Consider the following 16,760-nt stretch of genomic DNA (forward strand, 5'->3'; position numbering starts at 1 on the left):
ATGTTATAAGAAGTGTCGGCAGGCCTCAGACAAGGTAGTCTGATGACATAAGACGAGTTGCAGGAAGTGGTTGGATGCGGTTGGCTCAGGATAGGGAAATATGGAGACTAAAGGGGGAGGCCTATGTTCAACATTGGACAAGAGACGGCTGATGATGATGATGATTGAATATGTTTTACGACTTGAATTACAAAAATTAAACTTTTATTTTATTGGTTAGTTGGAAGAAATTGCCATTTTGCAATGAGCCCGCCAATGTACAATTTACATTATGTACAAAAAGTTAAATAAAAAAAAAACTAAGAAAAATACATTGTCAATTTTTTTTTAAATATAAATTATTTACTAACAGTTTACGTTCAATACAGCCAATATTGAATTTGAGTCGGACTGTGGTCCCGTGGCTAGTGTTGCGGACTCACGGACCTGAGGTCCGAGGTTCGAAACCCTCTATACCCCACCCCAACTTGATTCCCATTTTAAAATAGTCAGTTATTTAAAAATCGTTGAAAGTGGACCCAAAATTGAAATATTTGGGTCAATCATAAGAACGCAAATATTTATTTTTTTCTAAACAAAAAAAATATATTTCTTGGAACTATTGTTTGACTACCCGCCACAAAAACTTGAGAAAAAAATCTAAACATAAGATTATTTTTTATATTTTTATTTACAATTTTGAAAAACCCGTTAGGGCTACATTAGAAATTTAATATTGTCTAGTCATTTTATGTCTCGTCTAGTCTAGTTAGTTCAGTCATCATGTGCTTTTTCAGATTGATTTTAAATTTGTCTCCAGTAAAAGTTTTCAAGTAGTAAGGTAAGTCGTTGTAGTGTTTAAGTCCATTATGTAGTATTTTTGACTTTTGACAGCGAAAGAAGGACTGGTATGGTCGTGTCCGAAGAACGGACACCACCAAACTCCCTTATATTTAACTACATAATCAGCCTTACGGCACTCGCCCACGTGGAAGACCTCCCAAAAGATGGAAGGTCAGCTGGTAATCCACCTCACAGAAGGAAAAACCCTCAGAAGAACAGACCGCATAGGTCTACAGCGAGGAAGAAGAAAATACCGTCAAAATGCCTGGATTTTAAAAATATTAATCTCGTTGATAGTTCGTTTATAGAAAACCATTTTAATTTTTAACAAGGTATTTATTTAAAAACTTGATATGAATAATTTTTATTTTATTTTATAAAAATACACTTTGTTTGTCAATGTTTTAATAACATAAAACGTGCTACAAAGTACATTTTTATGATGTAAAGTAAAAATGTTTTTTATACAACACTAAATATTCTTTTATAGATACGTAAGTTAAATATGTAGTTGCTACTAAGAGATAAAAGTTAATTATTTATTGACCAAGGGTAATTAAACATCCTTAACAATTTAGTCGTTTTACAAGCGAGAGAAATACATCCGAGTAATTTTTGGGCGAAAATTAACACGGGTTTCCCAGCGGTGCTATTTCTGGGGGACAGCCTCCAACAAAGCTGAGAGAAAATCCCTATTTTCCACAGCCGAATAAAAATTATACCTCGGAGGGCAATGGCGGAAAGCGGACCAGATACGAGTATAAACGGTAAAACATCAACTTCGGCATAATAAAACACGTTTATTTTTCACTTTGGCTTAATGAAACAAGACTTCAATATGGAATGGACTAGAAAAAAAAACAACACGTACATGTTTTAACGCGGTGCCGAACATAGATTGTAAATGAAGACGCAGCAGAAATATCACATCATATAAGCAGGATATTTTAATTGGTTGAAAATTACAGACATGATAAGAGGCAATTTATCGTGTGAACAATCATAAGGTACTCGTATCTTCTACTCGAAAGTACCTTTAATTTGATAACAAAATAAAATATTATTATTTCAGCTACCAGAAAACGCCTGTTGAATAACAAAAAAAAAACAGTTTAATTTTATTTTCCTATTCAACAGAATCTCACTCACATGAGGTTTCATCTCATTAGCTTCACAAAAATCATCAGATGGAAAATTCTAAAAATATATGGATGTACATATTGGTAGGTAGGAGAGTGTTTGTATAGTATTGATTTATTTTGTAGATCGACAATATTTTGGATATAATGAGTACAGAATTAATTATGTTTAACTCCAAGCGGCCTTGCCCTTTTCTGAGTTCGGACACACACAAAACAAATAATAGTTTACAATCACTAGAGAATATATTCTATAAGACAAAAAAAAAACAATAATCTTATATGTACTCAACAATAAACTATATTGTCTACGTAAAAAGGTTATCCATCCATCATCTGTAGAAATATCTGTCAAAATGCCAAGATTTCCCGTCCAATTAATATGTAAATTTCAAATAAAAAAAACAAAGTTATTAGCACAATATAGTGTTTTATTTGGTCACCCGACCTCCTGCCACGTTCCAGACGGTCCCATATGTCATACGCTGGCAAATTAATCTTCTTACGCGGCTCCAAAGAAAATATTTATTCATGAGAGATTTGATCTCCCCAGTGTACAGTTATGCCTGAAAGTTTTTCATTCATTCAACTACTTATGATTTCTTGCTACCCTGTTCCTCTACATCTACACACACTCGCGTAACTTTGAAAGATTCGCCAAGCAACTTAATAAAACTCGAACGCAGAACCAACCAGGAGTTTGTATCAACAACTTTTATAAAATGTACGAACTGTAGGTGTTGCGAGAAAACACCTGATTGATTAAAACTCTACAAAAAACTTAGAAGATACCTAGCTTTATTTATATATATACGCCCAGTAGGTATTATTAAGGACGATATACATTATATACATATGATTTTTTAAAAATTAGTGAATGTAGATATAATATGATCATTGATATAACATTAACACACGGGAGCAAATTGACTAGGTAGGAATCAAAAAAGGGGAGCGTTATTTAAAGTTGAATTTGATTTAGTGATCGCATGAAAGAAGATAACTTGTTATCGAAGAATTCAGGACTGAGGGTTAAGTTAGTTAAAAATAGTCAACTAGTTGTTAAACTAGCTACAAATAAATCATTTTACTCTTTTTTACCTAATCATTTACCTACATCATTCACATTTACTCCAATTCAGTATATTTAAATCACCGTTAATTAATAATTTTGGCACAAAGTGTCACATCTAACCTTGGTTTGGCTTACCATTTCTTTATTGACCATCAAGCGCTTTCGTCTAAACAGGCCTTTTCAAGAATTCAAAATACTTAGCTTGTACTAAGGCGAAAGCGATCTACGGTCAAAAAATTGATAAAAAGATAAAAAAGATTAAGATTCAATTTTATATTGTTGACAATTATTATTATTGGCAATTTCTTAATAATATGAATTATAATTTAACTACTTTCTAATATAAGTACATAAACATATACAAATATTTATTTTTCATAAGCCGTCGGTTTGTACTTTAATTTGTCTAATATGTAGGAATTATAGAGAAATCCATTAAATTGAAATAAAAAAAATTGGTGAATTGGGAAAAGATGTGGTAGATTGTAATTTTTTTTCCTGAACCAAGTAAACGTGATTTTTACTATTATTTGCTTAAAACATAATTTGTTTTGAGTGTCTTTAATGCGTACATAATTTTCACGTAATATATTACGTTACATAACTAATCTATACAATAAAACTGAAAATACATGTGGGTAAGCATTTGTTTGCATGTTTGTTTGTCTGTCACAGGAACTCCTCCGAAAAGGTAAGTCGTAGCAACGTAAAATTTGAATACGTCATTCTTAATGCAATTTCTGGGTCAAGGCTCCTTTTTTCGAGTAAATTTTTTTCCGAGCTTCTTTGGTATTATTAACTTATTTCGTTTTAAAATCGTACTTTTAAGAGTTAGTGAGTCGTAGCGACGTGAAATTTTAAATCAACAATTAAAATGCCATTTTCAGTTCAACCGTGCGGTTTTCGAGCAAATTTTTTCTCGACTTTCTTTGGTATAAAATCGATCTCACTAACGGTAAGTCGTAGCGACGTCAAATGGAGAAACGGAATTTAAAATTCCATTTCTAGTTTTACCGTGCTGTTTTCAATTTTTTTTTGTTGATTTTATCGGTATAAAATAAAACCCACCGGTAGCGACCGACGTTTAATTTCAGAATTGACGACTATTCTAAGATAAAACTACTTAGCAAGGTAGGTATAAACAATTTAAATAACTAAATAAAAAAACAGGGAAGATATTTTTTTATAAACAATGAAAATCGATTTCAACTCGATCCTGAGCAATGCCGGGTAAAAACTTTAGTACATTTTATAATAACATGGAAGTAACCTTAATAAAGAAACTTCTGAATTTCTTTCAGGAAATTAATGGGGTTTAATAAAGCTGTATACATGAGCCTTGTATTAAATAAAAATATTTTTTATTTGTAAATTTCTACATTTAACCTTAAGATTTAGATAAAGTAGGTATAAAAGACTAATGAAAATGACATGACTTAGATCGCTTAAAGTTATTTTCAGGCACACAAAAACATAAATGTAAATTGTTAAAACGGTTTATCTCATAACGTATTTAAGACAAGTACAGCATAATTTGAAGTTTGTATAGAGAGCCACCGAGTGGCGTCGCCAAACCAGTATCCAGTAACACGTGTGTAAGGGGCATAAGTCTGTACCGAAAAGCCCGCACTGCGGCACGAGAAAACTACTTTCCCGCTATAAATCAGAGCTAATAATTATTCACAAAATATGTTAGAATTTCGGTTTGGCACATCGCCTCTGCGATTGAAAATGTTTTCTTTCTATAAATCAAACCAGATTTCGTTATACGTGTTGAGCGTAATAATTAATTGAGTATGTTGGAATTCGACAAAAAAACAAGGTAAAAGAAAATCCCAAATAGATAGGTCAAAGTAATACACGCGCCTATAAAAAAAGTTTATTATTTTTGGTTGATATTAAAAACAAATCTTACCATTTGATATTTTCATGTGTAAATTTAAAACTGTAATCGCGTCATCCATAATTTAGAAATAAATCTAGGGTAAATTTTGTTTGTGTCCGGGCGGATAAATAATACCGTTCTTCGTGTGAAATTAAACCAGAATCCTGGGCAAATTCTTTCGGCTCGATGGCTTTTCTCAGGTTAAAATCCTGAATGAGGAAATCGAGTGGAGATGGGTCGATTCCTGGTTGACATGAAATATTTATTAAAATGTGGTTTTACACTGCAATATTGCATGTTCCTGGGCTGGCACTGTGAGGTTGATTACCTTAAATTCATGTAACAGATGATCGATATACGCTGCATTTAGTGTACCAATGCATTGCCTTATGCATCATCGGGTGCAAACAAGGGTATTATATTGATGATTAATATATATTTCGATACATATTTCACAAAGTAATACAACTGAACAATCAAAATTGACTTTGCTAAATAAAATAATGTCAAAAATATAGAAACATAATTTTTTTAATGAATTATAAATTAACGGTAATAATAAATGAATGCACTAATTACTAACACTAATTACTAATACTAATTCAAAAAGAATTTTAAAGACAAAACATTTCAGAATAAAGCCGAGAGTAATCTCTATTCAGTTATTTGGACAGAAAATCCTTTAATTGAGATATTTTGGGTAATTTCGTAGGACCGTTGGAAAATACCCCGCTCCTTCTTTATCGCTTAGGCGCCCACTTTATGCCACCCCGAATGATTCAAATTCAACCCAAAACCCGGTAAACTATAACGACCAGTTAACACTGTAGAGATTCTTCCCTTACGGACGTTTTGCGATTAAACAGATAATGGAAATACAGGACTAAGCCTTTAACCACCGAAATGGAATCTAAATAATAGATTCAGAAATAACGATCCACTCGGAACGAGTTTTCAATGATAAATTAATGGTTATTCACCTCTGCGAACCACCCTGTCTTGAGTTTTCTTCAACTGTTCGAATCGAGATTTTTACAAATACAGAACCGGAAAGGATCGGATCCATTTTCTATTTCAATAGATATCGGATCAAATATTTAAATACAAAGATATTCATTCATTCAAGGAATCCAAATGTGATTACATTTCGCAATGTTAAGTATAATAAAAAGCTAATAGGTACTAAAATTTTAAAAAATATGTCTATGCAATGCGCATGAAATAAATAATGTATTTTATTAAATATGTCGGGCAAGTTATACATTATATATTTTTTAATACTTGGTATACAATTGATTTATTTATTTATTCATTTAAAATTACTGTTTACAAATTCACGACCTTATTATGGATTTTTAGGCTATGTCCGTGTTAATTCATAATAATTAACGAGAAAAAAATATATGTAGCAACTTAAAATAAATAAAAATGACATGTGATACAATAGTGATATAAAGAATAAATATATTTTAAAAAAGAATAAAATAATCAAATATACAAAATAATAGAATCATTGAAATTAATAGAAAATAATACAAAACTACTTAGTTAAAATATGGTTTATAGAATATAAATTAAAGTAATAAATAATGTAACCAAATAACAGTTTGTACTAAATGAAATATTAAAAGAAAACATCAATACAATACACGTTTCTAGCACTTATTTTGAGATATTCCATTTGAAACCGTGCACATTGTGTTTATAGAACACTTTAACTTATTTATCAAAGTGATTGACGCTTTTAAAAGCGCCCTTGAGAATGGCGCTATAAAAGTTATTCAATCATTCAATGTTAACGGGCAATTTCAGACTTGTATATAAATACGATTAATTTATGGCTGACATAAATAAAAATGTATTTTATACTGGAATCTCACGAGGAATCGATAAAAAATGTAATCCATTCCATTATAAATCACGGACTAGAATTCTTACGATATTTCAACTATCGATCCCGATAGATTTTCCAATTTTTCACCATGTGCTAGAAACACGACGGTTTGTATGTTTTTACGCCAATATGTATGCAGTGTGCAAGATTTCTTTGTTCACTATCTAGCTACAATCACCTCTCGAGATCCTTCGGCACATTATGTTCCCACCCACCCCCCCGAGTGTCGGGTGTTGGGTGTCCGGTATCTGGTATCCGGGGCTATACACTATGCGCGTCCAGTGTAGTGCTATATAGCGGCGGGCCGCGGGACAGACCTCGGAAGCAAACAATAAAAGTAGGATGCCACTCGTAGTCACGACCGGTGCTAATAATAGGCGGACTTACAACTAATATCAGAAAAGGTCAATAAAAGAAAGTGGACATTTGACGGAATGCACAGCGTGTTACATTTAAAATATAAAATAAATTTTAAAAATAACAAAAAATACGAAAATCGATACGTTAGAAGTATCTACCTAGTGCTCACTTATGCACGCACTTAAGGGTACTCAAACGAAAAGTTTTATTTATTTTTATTTATTTATGCTTTATTAAGTTAGTTCATAAAATCTTAAGAACTAATATAAACTTTTAATAGTATTACAATTTTTTTATTAAAATATCTCAATAACATATTTTTTCAAATTAATTTTAAATATTTAAATTTTTTCTGTTTCCTTTATTTCTTCAGGTAACTCATTGTAAAGCTTCAATCCCTTGTATAATGAGTTTTGAGATTCTGTTTTTTTCCTAATTAGAAACCTTTTTTTTTTTACCCATTGTTTCATATGTATAACATTGTTGGTTGAATTTTATTGTTGTTTTTATTTTATTCATCCCCTTAATTATTTTATGTTTAAAAATTGCCACATTATATTTAATTTGTTGATTTACTGTGAGCAAGCCAATTTCTTTGTGCATTCTTTCTACATTAGAATAGATCTTTCTTTTGAGTATAATTCTAATTGACTTATTTTGAAGAATTTGTATATTTTGAATTTCTCCTTCATTACATAAAAAAAGAATGGAAGAATAGTAATTTATGTGTGGACATATTATTGTTTTATATATAATAATACTTCTTTTTAAATCTATTACATTTCGTAATCTTCCCATAAATGATTTTTTTTTTGTTACATATTGAGTATGTTTTTTAAAATGTAAATATCTATTTGTAACGAACGAAACGTACTATCGCTTTTGAAACTCTGTGACTACACCTCGTGATGTATTATTCAAATGATTTCGTAATTAAACTGCCATAATTAGGGAGAAGAATATTATATTCAGGTCCCCGAGACACCGGGACAGAACTCCATTTAATATGAAATGATTTACGTTGCGTAGCCACGACGAAGGTTGTACATATTGCTGTAACTAAATTATGAGCTCAGTTGAGTGTTTTGTATCTTTATTGACCATTATATAGTGTTTGTAGGACTAAGAATCAAATACCAAAGATTTTATTTCGTCATCGTGGAAAACCGCCTTAAGACTGGAAAGACAATTGGACCTCAACGTCCCGAGAGTAGCAGCTTTCTGCCAGAACAGATCGATAGACCTAGATGAAGAGGAAGAAAGAAAGAAAAATATCATATCAAAAATGATTGATTGCCTATTAACATTTTGTGGAAAACATTTCAATCGACGATTTAATTTATTATTTAGTTCATTTTATTATCACATAAGAATATCGATTTGATTTTCACAAGATCACCCGAGGGACATTAGAAGATGAGTAATTATTTAAAATTAATTCAAAATATAAATAACTTTGTCTAACTTTCATTAGTGCACTTCGAACTGGCTTGTCTGCCAAATGTTCCAACTTTTCACATTTCTCCGGGCCATAACGTTTGTGAGTTTGAAAACATCAACCACCTACCCACCCACTTTATATTATACCTTAGTATATCGTGGTTTTAACGTTTAGCTTAAACTTTGAAGCAGATATGCTGCAGTGTACCTACATAATGTGGGATTAGAAAAAAATACACCCACACCGATAAAGCTGAAATTGTATTTTGTGAAAAGCATTACAAACGATGTACTTATATGAATACATTTAGCAAACTCGCTAAATATAACATTGAGTGATGAAAATGGTTATTACTTTGATTCATACATACAACTTCTCGTGTGAAACTTAGCATTATCTTAATTTGTAGATAAAGATTGTCTGCGCTCGAGCGGATGAATAATACAGTTCTGCGTTTAAAAGACAGTTCTGGAGGGGAGTTTTCACTCAATGGCTACTCTCAGGTAAAAATCCTGAAAAGGAAAATAAGTTCGTCTCGCAGTATAGTGGTGGTTTACGTTATCACGTTTGGGGTCCCGGATTCGATTTCTGAGAAGGTCGACGTGAAATATGGTTTTACGCTGCGATATTTCATTTATTTGAAACTTTATATACATATTACGGCGGGCATATTGCCTTAAGGCAATTTCTTCCTACCTACCCCAAACCGTTCAGTTTGAGAAAATTATAAATACATGGACATATTGAATCTTAGAATTTTATACAGCAATTAAAAACAAAGATTAACAAAATAAAAAAATATATATTTAAAAAAATTAACACTATACTATGAAGAGAGGAGAGGGGATGGGAAGGAAAGAAGAAAGATAAAGAAACAATTTAAATATTAAGATAGTGACATTTCATTCGTGATTTAAATGTAAATAAAGAAGGGGCGTCTCTAACATTAAATCTCTAACATCTAATCATTGTTCCTGGACTGGCGACTGAAGGGAAGGCTGAACACCTTGCCTTCATGTAACAACTTTTGATCGAAATAAGCTGAATTTTGGCGTACCAAGCATTGCCTTGTGCACCATCGGGTCTAGATGGGGTACGATAATGATGATGATGATGATAGATAAAACTAGTCATAAAATAACATTTGACATTTCAGTAAAACTATTAATTAAGTTTTTTTTACAAATTCTGTAAACCGATTAAAAGTTTTATCAGATTATTTTTTCGGTTATATCATTTCGAATTTCCATGCATTTCGGAGAAGCGAAAAATACACGTTTACGTTTTATTTAAAACCTTTTTGAAAAGTCACATTTTCTCTGTTGAGGTTGTTTGGAGTATTCCAGTTCACGAACACTAGATGACGATTTAATTTTAATCAGAATTACGAAGAACTGACAAAGTATAATTTACGAGAATTTAAAAAATTATTTTTGCTGACCACAAAAAAATACTAACGACATTATGAAGAATCGAATTTATTTGCAGCCACAGCAAGAAATGCTTAGTCGGAAGGGTAGCGGATATTTCTTGTTTAGTAGGGGAGACATTCAGTACCCGAGGCGCCATGCGCCAGGGTCAACAGTATGCGCCTCCCTCACATTATATATGAAAGAGAAATGAGTAGGTACAGGAATTTCTTTATGAGCTCCCACACACTTATATGATGCACGATGTTACAGAAAGCACTTATGCTGTGGGATATTTTGTTATTTGCAATGATTAGAATATTATTTTTGCTATATTTTTTATGTAGCTATGTGAAGTGGGAATCCCTTCCAAACGATACGGTTAATTAATAATCATTGCGAACACTTGAAGCTATGGTAATTAACATGTTTCAATATGATGGTGGACAAAACTTTTTTTTTCAAACGAGTATAATAAAAAATAAATAAACTAGAGACAAGATCTGGACTTTTTTGGTGTAAGTCTAGATTAAAACAATCACCAAAATATACCAAATCTGGTCTTGAGGCCATTTTTTTTGTCCAACTGTTTTTTATATTTATTTTATTTTAATCGTACCTCTATCTCTAAAAAAATGTATTTTATTGGAACTAAGTAGACTGAGGGAGTACGAAATATATAAACACGAAAATCACATCACATGAAAATTCTGAAGTGCAAAATTACAAGTTTAAGAAAAAATGTGGATAAAAACAGATATTTGGAATATTTGTTACAATTTTATTTTACTAACGGAGACTTACACCGCAAGACAAAAAAAATTACGAGTTTACCTGCTACCGCGCCCCTTGACTTTACTGAACCCTTTTTCTAAGAAATCCTTTATCGATACCTCTTTCTTTTGTTTAATAAATTAAGGACACTATGTGTCACCTTTCTACAATATTTACATTTTAAAATGTCTCAACAGTCTTGTTTTACCTGCGTTTGAGTGAACATAACACAACAATCATGGAAAGTGCAAAGCAAATGTCGATTGCGATAAAATCCAAAATAATCACATTGTCGCAAGAAAACATATCTAATTGTGAAATATCTCGTCAAGTTGGGTATTCAGAAGGTGCAGTGAGGTTTTTATTTAAAAAAATCCAAGAAACTGGATCCATAGAACGGAAAAAAGGAAGCGGACGGGGGCGCGTGACATCTGCCCGAGATGATCGCTTAATAAAAAAAATTGTTATGCGCGATCGATTTTTAACGGCACCTGAAATACACGCAGAGGTGCAGTCTACCAGCACATCAACATTTTCAGTAAAAACAGTGTCCAGGCGGCTGTTGGAGCATGGTTTCCAAGCACGGAGTCCCGCAAAGAAACCATTACTCACGGACAAAATGAAGAAGGCTAGACTGGATTGGGCGAAAGAGCACCAGAATTGGACCTTGGAGGATTGGCAAAATGTTGTTTTCTCTGATGAATCAAAATTCAACCTTTTTGGTCCAGACGGCAGAAAGATAGTTCGACGAAAACGTGGGGAAAGATATCATCCGTCGTGCGTCACTCGAACCGTTAAACATTCACCCTACGTGATGATTTGGGGGTGCATGACAGCATACGGTTTAGGACCTCTAAATTTTGTACAGGGTACGATGAATGCCATTCAGTACAAAAAAGTGTTAAAAAAACATATTATTCCAACAATCGAGGACATTACGCAGTATACCGCGGACCCAATTTTTCAGGACGATTCTGCGCCGTGCCATAGAGCCCGCACTGTGAGTACAAATATATATATTTTCAAATGCATTTTGTGACCACATGATAAATAATTTATTGTTTTTTTATAGATCAATGAATTCAAGGAGAAAATTGGCTTAAAATCGTTGACGTGGCCCGGGAATAGCCCTGATTTGAGCCCGATAGAAAATTTATGGGCGATTATGAAAAAAAAAAAGTCGGGAAAAAAAAATCAAAAAACATTGAGGAATTAAAAAAAAACTTAATTCAAGTTTGGGAAGAAGAAATAACATCAGAAATTTTAGATTCGCTTTACGCTTCTCTAAATAATAGAATTTTACATGTTATAAAAAATAAAGGTGAATTCACTAAGTACTAAATATTTTTAAATGTTATAAATATGTTTAAATGTAAAATACTTTAATTTAAAATAAAGCGATAAGAACCTACTTCTTAAATATGAATTAAAAAATAACATGTCTTTTATTATTCCATCACAAACACTCGACCATAAATGAACCGTTATGGGTCTCTAAGGTTCGGGTAATCTGATACCTGATATATAATGGCAATTTCTAAGTACAATTCATGAGTAAGATTTTTTATTTTAACCTTGAAATAACGAGTAGTCATCACATATGTCAAACAATATAAAAAAAACTAATTAAATATCAAGAATAATTCATTATATGTCAATTTTAGTTTTTTTTGAGAACTCGTAAATTTATTTGTCTTGCGGTGTATAGGTTGAACAATAATAAATATTTTCATGACGAAAAAAAAAACATACAGTATTCGAAGCTTTGCAAAAAATTAAAAATAAACTAAATGTATGATTTTAATAAGATTTTAAAATGATTTTAATAAGATTTTAAGATGTTTAAAATGATTTAAAAAAAAACATAAATGTATAAATAACGTAGATAATAATATTATTACCATTCAAATCTTCGAAGCAAAGCAAACGTATTTTTAAATACGGTACAAAACTCAATTGTAATTTATAAATCATATTAAATTAAAAAACCAAAACAACTGGATACCGATATTGCATTAGCGAATCAATAAAATATGCATTGCTCTTTTGATAAGCTTATGAACCTTTTACGAGACTACAATCCAACATGCATTTTGATCCCATTGGCAATTATCAATCTGAATCAGCGAAACGTGAGATGCATTCAGTATATTAAAACGTTGTCACGAGAGTTAAAAGTGTTTTGCATTCCAGATAAAAATTGGAATATACTCAACAAACTCAGTGAACGATGATTTCCTGAACAACAAGATTTCCCTTAAAGTTGCCGCGGCGACCGTAAAATTGGGGTATTTTTGATCGCTTCAAAATCCGAAGTACGCTTGGGTTTTCCTCACCTTGTTAAGGGATGGCAAGTCCCAGAGGATAAAAAGGAATCAGAAACACAAAGCAAAACAAAAGCCAATCAGTTCAACACACCCTGGGAACTGCCTAACTGCCGACTCCCTATTACCCCTCCCTGCCCTGTCCTAGTGAAGGATTTATCGCGGGTGTTTTCACTGTGCCCGCGGACACGGAATATACCGGCTACTTAATTACGCGTTCAATGACTCGGCTTAATGCACAGCGAAGTAGATAACTGATATATCGATTATAAAAAAACGCGCTTAAAAACTATTTTAGCATGAAATTTGAAAATAATATCAATCACCAAGGAAATGTTTTTTTTTTTTTTTTGCGATTTGTTAGCAGTCGTAACTAGTATTACTAAAAAATAGAATGAAGTGGGGATCGGGTATCGCACCACGCACCTTAAGTCCGTAACACAACTGTAGAGTCACGACCAATACTATTTCTAGATATGTAATTTACTAGTTTCGTTAAACCACTATCAGTTTCGTGGGAAAAATATAAAAATGAAATAAAACGAAGTTAATAATAGATCCGAATTCCTACTCAGTATTCATTATTACGATGGTATGTAGTAGTTTAAAAGTGGATAAACGCGCGTACTTGTATTTTAAAACTATTCTAATTGATCGTTTTTCCATCGCTTTGGACATAGTATTTTGGTCACATACGTACGTAGATAAACAGATAACATTATTCATTATTGGTACTTACCTTCAACAGTAAAGACGTCACCGAGAAGCCGTATACTTCGCAGGATAATAAGAGATGACCACTTTAACCAAGATGGCAGGAACGAGTATTATTGCACTGATGGATTAATTGTTACGTTCAACCTATATTATATCACGTCAAGCGAAATATTCTAAGGAAAATAACAGCACTTCACACATTCTATTTCGGCAAAACGTATAAAAGGTTATCGTCCCTGGCTACTTGTCGGAATATGATTTAACTGAGGGTAAATTAAAGGCAACAATAATAATTGAATTGATGAATGTTAAACGGTATCCACCTCACTATTTCTATAGTTTGGGGTTAATTACGCCATTTCATAATATAACGAATTATATATGTATTCAATGTAAAAATTACCCTAAAATCATTATTGTTATAAAATTACTACTATCGATTTCACGTTGAGTGTTAAAAGGCACCTATATGTTAAAAGGCACCTACACTTAGATTCCACTTGACACTCAATTCACAGTAGTCCTTTAGCCATTAATTTTTATAAGGAAATCATTCAACTGGAATGTATAGAAAGAAAATAATATAGAGATATTGAATATAAATTTTAATAGTGTTTTTATTAAATGTCATCAATGTGTAAATTGACCAAGGTCTGCCAAATATTTTTAATACATAATATTTTTAATTTATTTAAATGTCGTGTCCATCCAGATTTAAAAAAATCCCATGCTGATTGAAATAAAAGGTTTTTTTAATATTATTGTTTCAATAATACACTTAGCATTCGTTGATTCAATTATAGAGCCAAGACAAAAATACAATAGAGCCGGAATAAAAAGTTTTCTGAATTCTATAAAAATCGATATTCGAAGCACTTCCTTTTCTTCATTTTTTATGAAAAATAATGTAGGTACGCTAATACGAGGCAAATATATTGGTTCTAATACATCTACTGATATTTTTTGTTACTTAAATAACTTGTAAAATGTGGTTTAAATTAATTTAATAATGCAAATGCTTTTTAACATTATCAATAGTTCCACAAAAAAAATATTATAGCGGTGCAAATGTGTCAAATTATGTTAATCAAATTCAAATAGTTATTTCAAAATTAACTCTAGGTAATTAATGTTTTAAAAAATAAAAAAAAACTTCACACTCCCCTTATGTACACAGGAATTGTTTATTATTTTACGTGATGGAAAACGTAAATATGAATATATACAATAAATTTATATAAAATAAAAAAACTCGTTTTAATATTATTTAATTATATTTTTTTCTGAATAAGCTAAAAAAACTTATGTTAAAGTAAAAAACAATGCAATATAAATATCAACGTAATATAAGGCTTCTGCATAAATCAAATATAAAAAATAACAACTCAAAGAAAAAAAAAACTATGCGACGAGAGTAAATAATGATTAAAACTCAAGTAAATATTATATTGATATCATGAACCGCAGCTATGATTGATGTGCGTAATTTACAGATAATACGATAGCATAATATATTGACGATGTGCAATGAGTGAAGCCCAAAACATGCATCAAATATGTGATTGTCAACCCTCGATACAGCATATTACCTTGTAAATAGCCAGTTGCAATTTCGGGACAGTAAACGTTAAAAACCAAAGGGTATTAAGATAATGCTTTGTTAAATTGATGACAAAATATACAACGAATTACTCAGATTGAGATTTATGCTAAAGCTATATTATAACAAGATTACAAACGTTGCGAACAGTTTAAGATAATGAAAAGGAGAGCATTTGTTGAATGACTTAATTAAACTGTGCATGTTATAAAATATTTTCGTGAATATTATGATACAGTGGTGAAATTGGTGTAGGTGACAAAGCCTTTTAGTGTTTACATGTTAATGTAGCGAGAGTCCTGACAAAGATATGGGTCACGAAACGGGTAGAAATTAAAAAGTCGGTACGACATCCTCATGATTCCAAGTCTGCTACCTCGATAGAGCATATGGTATCTACAACAAACCTCCAGGCCTCTCTATCGGGTGCCAACCTCAGTGAATCCTCCCAAGTCAGATTCGCGGCCCGTAATTCTGACATGAACTACATACTAATATTTACTAAAACTAGTTGATTAATCAAAAGTTTAATCAGAATAATTTCCGGGGAATGTTACGGGTTGTATCCAAGATGACAATATATTCATTAAAATTTTTATTTAAATCTTATCGACAATCGCTTTAAAAACGTGTATTAATTTCAGAATCCTCGGTATCATTAAATTGGTCAATTCACGCGGAACGCGGTAGCAAAACCGAACTTAAAATTGGTTTCAGTTTTCATGTATATTATCGCAACACAAAGAACAGCTTCATAATACTATCGATATCGTAACACGAAGAGGAAAAATCGGAAATAGGAAAAATTCATACTTACTAGCGAAAAGCAACGAAAAGATATACTGCGCTAAAAACTTAGAGCGCATTAAATATGCTGATAAAAAAAGTATCGTCGGCCATAGAAAATTACCCTAAGTCGCTAAAAAAATCGCTAAAAATTAGTATAAAAAAATTATGTACTCCCGATTGTCATCCATACTCGTTAAAAATTTATCCATTTAGTAAAATCTTAAAAAAATACTTCGCTTTCAGGCTTGCGAAAGAACTCGAGTGACCATCCATACTAATATTTTAAATGGACGATCCATCCGTAAGTCTATGGCGACGTACCATCGTTATTATGTTTTGTTTGTGTGTCCTTTAAGTCTCAACGAAGCAACCGATAGACGTGATTTTTGAGCAGGGATAGCCAGAGAGATGGGAGGTAAAAAGGGTTACTTACTTTTTATGCCAAAAAGTTAGAAAAATACACTAAAAAAATAATAGAATATAGTAACAATGAACAGAATTATTTTTAAATGAGAAGGCGGTAAGGTGGGA

At 31.8% G+C, this 16,760-nt stretch overlaps 1 protein-coding gene across 7 annotated transcripts in view; it reads right to left on the reverse strand.

The window, feature by feature from the left end:
• The window catches only part of bsk (mitogen-activated protein kinase dJNK), a 230,256-nt gene that overhangs the window by 142,603 nt on the left and 70,893 nt on the right, over positions 1-16,760 (reverse strand). Inside the window, exon 1 of one of the 7 annotated variants that reach the window (XM_088232613.1) lies at positions 13,863-13,999. The exons of the other annotated variants lie outside the window; for them this stretch is intronic. The gene's annotated coding sequence lies outside the window, so the exon portion shown is untranslated. Of the gene's footprint in view, positions 1-13,862; positions 14,000-16,760 lie in introns of those variants that run through there. 7 annotated transcript variants of the gene reach the window in all.

The sequence above is a fragment of the Micrasema longulum genome, unplaced genomic scaffold (assembly GCF_059751315.1).
Source record: "Micrasema longulum isolate JH-2025_06_02 unplaced genomic scaffold, ASM5975131v1 h1tg001000l, whole genome shotgun sequence".
Classification (NCBI taxonomy): Eukaryota; Metazoa; Arthropoda; class Insecta; order Trichoptera; family Brachycentridae; genus Micrasema; species Micrasema longulum.